Source organism: Felis catus, chromosome A2 (genome assembly GCF_018350175.1).
Source record: "Felis catus isolate Fca126 chromosome A2, F.catus_Fca126_mat1.0, whole genome shotgun sequence".
NCBI lineage: Eukaryota > Metazoa > Chordata > Mammalia > Carnivora > Felidae > Felis > Felis catus.
Genome location: NC_058369.1, coordinates 146982787 through 146990456, shown reverse-complemented (window position 1 = coordinate 146990456; position 7670 = coordinate 146982787). Strand labels below are relative to the sequence as shown.

The 7670-nt window shown below is 44.6% G+C and overlaps 1 pseudogene; it reads right to left on the bottom strand.

The window, feature by feature from the left end:
* Positions 1-578: 578 nt before the first annotated feature.
* LOC101093924 lies at positions 579-7386 on the bottom strand (annotated as a pseudogene).
* Positions 7387-7670: the final 284 nt, after the last annotated feature.

Genomic DNA, 7670 nt, shown 5'->3' with positions numbered 1-7670 from the left:
TGCGAGATCATGACCTGAGCTGAAGTCGGATGCTTAACGGACTGAGCCACACAGGCTCCCCTTTATGAACATTATTATTATTATTATTATTATTATTATTATTTTTAAAGTGCATCTATGACAGTCAGTCACACAAAGTTTTTTCAGTGCCAAGTACCAGTTGGTTATGAAACGTGAGTGAGCTTGAGGCACTGTCCATTCCTAAGGTTCAGCCAGAGATTGGCCAGAGCATTGGAACACCTCTGCTTAGGAAGGCTGTTTCCCTCCCTCCTTTCCCTCACCTTTTCGTTTGGTGTTTGGCTGCACATGGCTGGAATGCTTTTGATCGTTTTGCAAGTCAGGAGAACCAGTGATCTAAAACTATGCCGGGATCCTAAGTAGTCCTGTCTGTCCATGTCAGGCTGCTGGTTGGTAGGTCCCTCTCAGGGCCTTCATTCCTCCTCCTGTGACTCCCAGAACGTTGATCAGAAGGTCAGAGCATCATCACCTCTAACTCTTTAAACTAATGCCTGGCTGACACTGGAACGTCCAGCCCGGTCTCTCTGAAAATCACTCACAAAAAGAGCTTCTGCAGGGCTTCATAAAACCTGGAATTGCTATGAAGATGTCTGATCTTTATAATCCAGGCAGTGAGCATTGAAGGGAAGCTTCCAGGAGGCAGTTGGGTCCTTACAGTCCAAGCAATCAGTGGTTGAATTAAAACGCAAGCTTGAAGCTCCATAACCCTGGGTGGAAAGAGAAGCTAAGGACTGGTTGAGATAGCTGGTGGCTGCACCGGTACCCATAGGGCTGAGTGTGTCCCCCCGTCCAGGAAGCTGGTGACACATGGGGGTCAGGTAACATCCTTGGCCCGTGCCCCCAAATAGGAAGCTGAGCAGCATATCCTTGACCGTCATCTGAAGCCTGTGTGTGGATCGCAGGATAGGACCTGTGTATGCAGGAAGAGGAGGGGGACAAGGAATATGACAGTGGGGAGACAGAATCTGGAGTCCAGATAGGCTCGAGAGCACTGCTTCTGGAAATGGTGGGCACTGAGGTGCTAGAGAAGGGAGCGAATTGGCCACTTGTTCCACTCCGTGAACTCGGTTCCTGATGTGGAGATTTCTTCATTTTGGCTTCGTTTGACTTGGTTTTGACCTCCCTTCTGTTGTTGCTGCTGCTACTGGCAGCACTTAGCCTGTTGATTCTTAAGCCTGGTTCTTTTTCCTGGACCTGGACAAGCTGATTTTCAGCACCACCTCCACGGCATGAAGATGTCAGGGTACCAGGTCTTAGCAGACAGCACTTCGGGCGTGTCTGGCTGCACCTGGGTGAACGTTGTCCTCTCCTGACTCTGTTTGGGTGGTGGGGGGTGGCCAGGTGGCCCACTGAGGGGCGCAGCAGGTACGTGCCCGAAGTGGTCAGACTCAGCCCATTGACTGTGTAAGGTGGTTGCTTAAGATACCCTGCTAACGTTTGGACGTGCAACGTGCAATGTTTGGAAGTACCCTCTCGATCGGGGGTACCCAGCCGGAAGGTCTCTCTTCTCCTGGGGTGGGCAGGTTCTGGGTCCTTGGTAGGTGGGTTTGGAGTGATGGAACTAAGGGCAAGGCGGACAGACAGAGGTGCTGTTCTGTAGGCATCCTCTTCCTGTTTTCTTCTAGAAGTCGTCCCGCTTCAGGCCTTAGGATTCAGTCTCTAACCCACTTTGAGTTGACTTCTGTATGTGGTGTGAGATCAGGGTCCAGTTTCGTTCCTTTGCATGAGGATATCCAGTTTTTCTGATTAGTTATTGAAGACATTATCCTTTCCCTTTTGTGTCCTCTTCCTCCTGGCACTCTTATTGAAGATCAGTTGCGGGGTGTACGTGTGGGTGTATTTTTGGGCTCCCTCTTTGGTTCCATTCGTCTCTCCATGTCGGTCTTTACGCCAGGACCAGTTTGAGAAGAATTCACTTTAGTGCCTTTTTATTTAAAAAAGTTTTTTTTTCAACGTTTATTTATTTTTGAGACAGAGAGAGACAGAGCATAAACGGGGGAGGGGCAGAGAGAGAGGGAGACACAGAATCGGAAACAGGCTCCAGGCTCTGAGCCATCAGCCCAGAGCCCGACGCGGGGCTCGAACTCACGGACCGCGAGATCGTGACCTGGCTGAAGTCGGACGCTTAACCGACTGCGCCACCCAGGCGCCCCATTTTAGTGCCTTTTTAAATATTTGGTAGAATTCACCAGGGAAGCTGTTGGTCCCGTGCTTTTCGCCTTGGATTACTGATTGAACTTCCTTACTAGTTCGAGATCTGTTCAAATGTTCTGTTTCTTCTTAACTTGGTCTCTGCAGGTTGTGTATTTCTAGGATGTTTTTCCATTTCTTCTAGGTTACCCAGTTTGTTAACCTTGTTTGATCAAACCTTGTTTGATCCTTTTAGTTTCTGTGGCATCAGTTATATTGTCTCCTCTTTCACTGCTGATTTTATTTATTTGAGCATTCTTTTTTTTCTTAGTCTAGCTAAAGGCTTGCCAATTCTGTTGCTCTTTTTAAAAAAACAAGTTTTAGCCTTTTTTTTTTCTCTATTTGCTTTCTTTTTTAATTTATGCTCTAATCTTTATTCTTTCCTTCTTGCTGCTAACTTTAGACTTCAGTTTGCTCTTTTTAAAGTTCCTTGAGGTATAAGGTTAGCTTATTTATTTGGGAATCTTTCCTCTTTCTTAACGTGGGTGTTTATCACCATGAACTTCTCTCTTAGTATTGCTTCTGTCATATCCCAGAAGTTTTAATATGTTGTGTTTTCATTTTCGTTTTTTTTTTCCAAGATCTTTTCTAACTTTCCTTTTGATTTCGTCCGTGACCCATTGGTTGTTCACGAGCGTGTCAGTTAATTTTCACATGCTTGTGAGTTTTCCCAGTTTTCCTTCTGCTTTTGATTTCTGGTTTCATTCCACTGTGGTCAGAAAATATACTTGGTATGATTTCAGCCTTCCTAAATTTGCCGTGGCGCATGTTTTCAAACAAGATATAAATTGTATCTGTTGAAAGAAAGTAGAGTTCCAAGGAACGCAGACTCTGAGAAGCAGATAAACACGCAGGAAGTTTACTAAGGAAGTTTTAGGATTAACACCCGAGAAGGAGACGGAAGCAGGACTGGGCAGAGAGAGAGACTGGGCTGCGGTGCAGTCACAAGGAAGCCCTCAGCCCATCCCAAGGGGAGTGGAGAGGCGGGCTAGCCCTTCAGAATTGCCCCAGCTCTGGGTGAGGGGTCAGGCACTGAGCTGCCCCTGGAGAGGGGACATGACTTGGGCGAGGTGACCCTGCTCAGCTGAGAACTGTCAGCCTGCAGCACTCCAGTGGCTGGGGGAGGAAGCCCTTCAGCGCTAAAGGAGACCTAGCGGCACAAAGATCTCCGGGCTCGCCGCGGTGCGTGTTGTGTGTTCTGTTCTTGCCTTCTTGGCCCAATACTATTTTATTTAAGGTTTGTTTATTTTATTTTGAGAAAGAGAGCGTGAGCAGGGGTGGAGCAGAGAGAGAGAGAGAGAAAGAGAGAGAGAAAGAAATTCGAGCAGGTTTCACACTAAGCCAGATGCAGGGCTCCATCTCACAACCGGGAGATTGTGACTTGAGTCGAAGTCAAGACTTGGATGCTTAACCGACTGAGTTACCCAGGTGCCTCTCAATTTTACGTTTTTTGAGATTTGTTCATATTAATGTCCGTAGCTGTAGTCGCCCATATTAATGGTCTTACAGTATTCAGTTTTTTTCCTAAATGTTTACTTAGTTTTGAGAGAGATAGAGTCTGAGTGGGGGAGGGGTAGAGAGAGAGGGAGAGACAGAAGCAAGAAGCAGGTTTCAGGCTCCTAGCTGTCAGCACAGAGCCTGACGCGGGGCTCGAAGCCACGAACTTTGAGATCATGATGTGAGCTGAAGTTGGATGCTTAACTGACTGAGCCACCCAGGCACCCCTACGGTATTCGGTTTTATAAATATGTCATAATTTTTAAATAGATTTCCCTATTGACTGACATTGAAGTTTTGCAGTGTTTCACTGTTAAAAAAAAATGTGGCTATGAACATTTTTTATATATCTCCTTAATGTATGTACTTAGTTCATCAGGGTTATGTAACCAGAAAATTCCTGGGTCTTAGGATATGGACAACTTCAACTTTCATAACTACACTGTAATGAAATTTCTCACTGAAGTGGTTTTACCTTGCTTTATACCCTTAAGACACTTGTCATTGTCAGACTAATTTTTCCAGTTTCATGGATATGAAATGGTATCTCAGTGTGGTTTTAATTAGAATTTTGTTGAATTCTGGTGAGATTGAGAATTTATGTGTTTGTTAGCTCCTGGGGTTTCTACTGTGAAGTGTGAATTCCAATTACGTGCCCATCTTCCTATTATTTTATTTATTTTATTTTATTTTATTTTATTTTATTTTATTTTATTTTATTTTTTAATTTTATGCTTTTTAAACAGTGTTTTAAATTTATTTTTAGAGACAGCAAGAGAGCAGGGGGGGAGAGAGAGAGAGAGAGAGAGAGAGAGAGAGAGAGAGAGAGAGAGAATCCCAAGCAGTCTCTGCACTATCAATGCAGAGCCTGACATGGGGCTTGAACCCACAAGCCATGAGATCATGACCTGGACTGAGATTGAGAGCTGGACGCTTAACTGACTGAGTCATCCAGGTGCCCCTCTTTTTTTTTTTTTTTAAAGTTAATTGGTAGACAGTCTTTATATATTTTTCTTGTCCATTCTTTGTTATCTCTGTGTATACTTTCCTCCTGGATTGGGGCTTAATTGTTCACTTTTGAAATAATACATTTCGCTGAATAAGAGTTTCCTTTAGATGCAGTCAGATTTAACTAGTCCTTTTCTTTGGCATTGTTTCTTTGTGTCTTATTTTTTTTTTTTTTTAATTTTTTTTTTTCAACGTTTATTTATTTTTGGGACAGAGAGAGACAGAGCATGAACGGGGGAGGGGCAGAGAGAGAGGGAGACACAGAATGGGAAACAGGCTCCAGGCTCCGAGCCATCAGCCCAGAGCCCGACGCGGGGCTCGAACTCACGGACCGCGAGATCGTGACCTGGCTGAAGTCGGACGCTTAACCGACTGCGCCACCCAGGCGCCCCTCTTTGTGTCTTATTTTTAAAATTCTTCCTTAGGCTAGGTCGTATAGAAATATTCTCCTCCGTTTTCTACTACAAGTTTTGAAAGTTTGGCTTTCCACGGTTTCACCTGCAACCCATTTAAAAGGGAGTCACGTGTCTGTTGGGAGGTCTAGAAACCTCGTGTCATTTTTCTCTGGACAGCAGGTTTCCCTGGCAATGCTCGTGAACCGGTTCATCTTGGCTGCACCACAGTGCGGTGCGGTTCGGTCCTGCGGTCCATTTGTGGAGACCTTTTGGGGGTTATCTTATGCTCTGGTCTACTTGTTTTCTTCCCCCCGCTCCAATTTCACACTTTCTTTGTTGTCTTTATTTCTCTGTGTTGTGTTGTTGTCTGGTAGAACCAATCCTCCCCTCTCTTTGTTCTCCTTTAAAACTGTTGTTACTTTTTGTCTTTTGATCTCTGATACGCATTTTAGAGTTGCGTCCGATGAAAAACCTTCCTTTGATTGAGTTCATGCGCTGAATTTATAGATTAATTTGAGGAGAATTGGCATCTTTGTAGAACAGTGGGTGTTTCCCAGTGCTTTCTTTTTTTTTTTTTTTACTGTTTATTTATTTATTTTGAGAGAGCAAGCACGAGTGGGGGAGGGGCAGAGAGAGGGAGAGAGAGAGTCCCCAAGCAGGCTCCACAGTGTCAGCCGGTGGACACTTAAGTCGGGCGCCCGGGTGGCGTCTGGCTCTTGCTCTTGGCTCAGGTCAGGATCTCACGGTTCATGAAATCGAGCCCTGTGTGGGCTCTGTGCTGACAGTGTGGAGGGAGCCTACTTGGGATTCTCTATCTCCTCTCTCTCTGCCCCTCCCCCATTCTCTCTCTCTCTCAAAAGTAATAAATAAACATTAAAAAAGCGAGACGCATAACCGACTGAGCCCACCCAGGCGCCCCTCACTGTTTTCTTTAATACCCACATGTAGGTCCTCTTACTGTACACAACATTTTTGTAACTTACCTTTCTACTTGAATACACTTTCATGTTAATAAATAAATGCCTCCACCAACAATTTAACAACTACACGATAATCCATGTGGCTAGAGAGTCATTTATTTAATCGTGACCGTATTGACATTTAGATGAACATGTTTCACAGTGATTATTCTGGAACTCCATCTTTCTCATGACAAAATTATACATGCAGCTACGTTTTATTCTAGTACTGCTGGGATATTGTGTATAATTAAGTATTTATCTGAGATGTGTTCAGGTGTAAGGTGCGAGAAAAGTATCTAACTGATTTCCTCCACATATGGTTAACCAGTTTTCGTGTACTTTGTCCTTTTGGTTTGACTGTCGTTGCCTGTTTTGTGTCACCACCCAGGAGCCATCAACAGTGCACACCGTAAACGTTTGAGTAAGTGAACCAGTTTTTAATGTTTGCTTTATTTTCAGAGGTGTTTTCTTCTGCGTTGACCTGTCGGTTCAAGCCAGTACCACACTGTTGGAATGATCAGAGCCACTGGAACAAGACTCCCCTCTCCTCCTCCTCCTCCTCCTCCTCCTCTTCCTCTTCCTCCTCCTTCATCATCATCATCATCATCACACTTTTTCAGATTTTCCTAGGCTATTTCTGCACCACTTTTTCCCCCCTGAACTTTTAACTAATTGGCCACCGTCCCTTTAAAACGGTTATAATTTCGATTGACAGTATATTCATTTTCTGAAGAAATTTGAAGATGTTTATATGTAAAGTTTCTAGCCTAATAAGTACTGCATGTTCCTCTAGTTTGTAGATTCTGAAATTGTTGGGTTAGAGAAGATAAATCCCCAGATTTCCTTTTCGATTGAAATTCAGGGCAATTAAAGAAATTCGTTGCAGCCAACAGAATCCTAGCACATGTTTATTCTGTAAAGACAAAACGTTTTTCTATATTGAGCTGCACTTCAGCGGCTTTGCCTCCTTCTTAAAAAACACGGCTCACATGGTACCACACGCTCCCTGTCCGGACAGATACTTGCAAATAGGTAACAACTGACGTGCTGTTTGGTCAAAGACCTGGCTTTTCTTTAATATGGCCTACCCTCTCCCCTTTCTCCCACCAACCCTTAAAGGAATTCTGTGCCCTCACTTCTCTGGTTTACCTTTTTTAGGGTAAAGAAATAGGCTACAAAGCTCGTGGGCACGAGGGAAGTCTGCATAACTCTTTTTCACACCTGCTTGGATTCTGGCAGTGGTATTTGCTAAGTGGGGATGAAGGCTGGTTTGTCATGTGTTCTCGCAGAGCACTGATGGCTGCAGGCCAACCCATTTAGCCTTTGTTTTTTTTTCTTGCATAAAACTGCCTATTTTTCACTTCAGATGGGGGTGTTAGGCACTTGAGAGATGTTTGTTCTTGTCACATGCACGCCATCTGTGATCTGCTGGCATCCTACGCAGGTTCCCAAGTTGGCCAGAGTGTCCGCGGGTCAGTGCACCGGATGGTCAGGGTCCTAGCCTATGTGTGTCGGTGGAAGCAGTGCTACTGAACACACTCAAGTATCCGACTGGGGCTGTGGACTCAGTTTTGGAAAGTTCGAAGAAGCCCTTTATGTA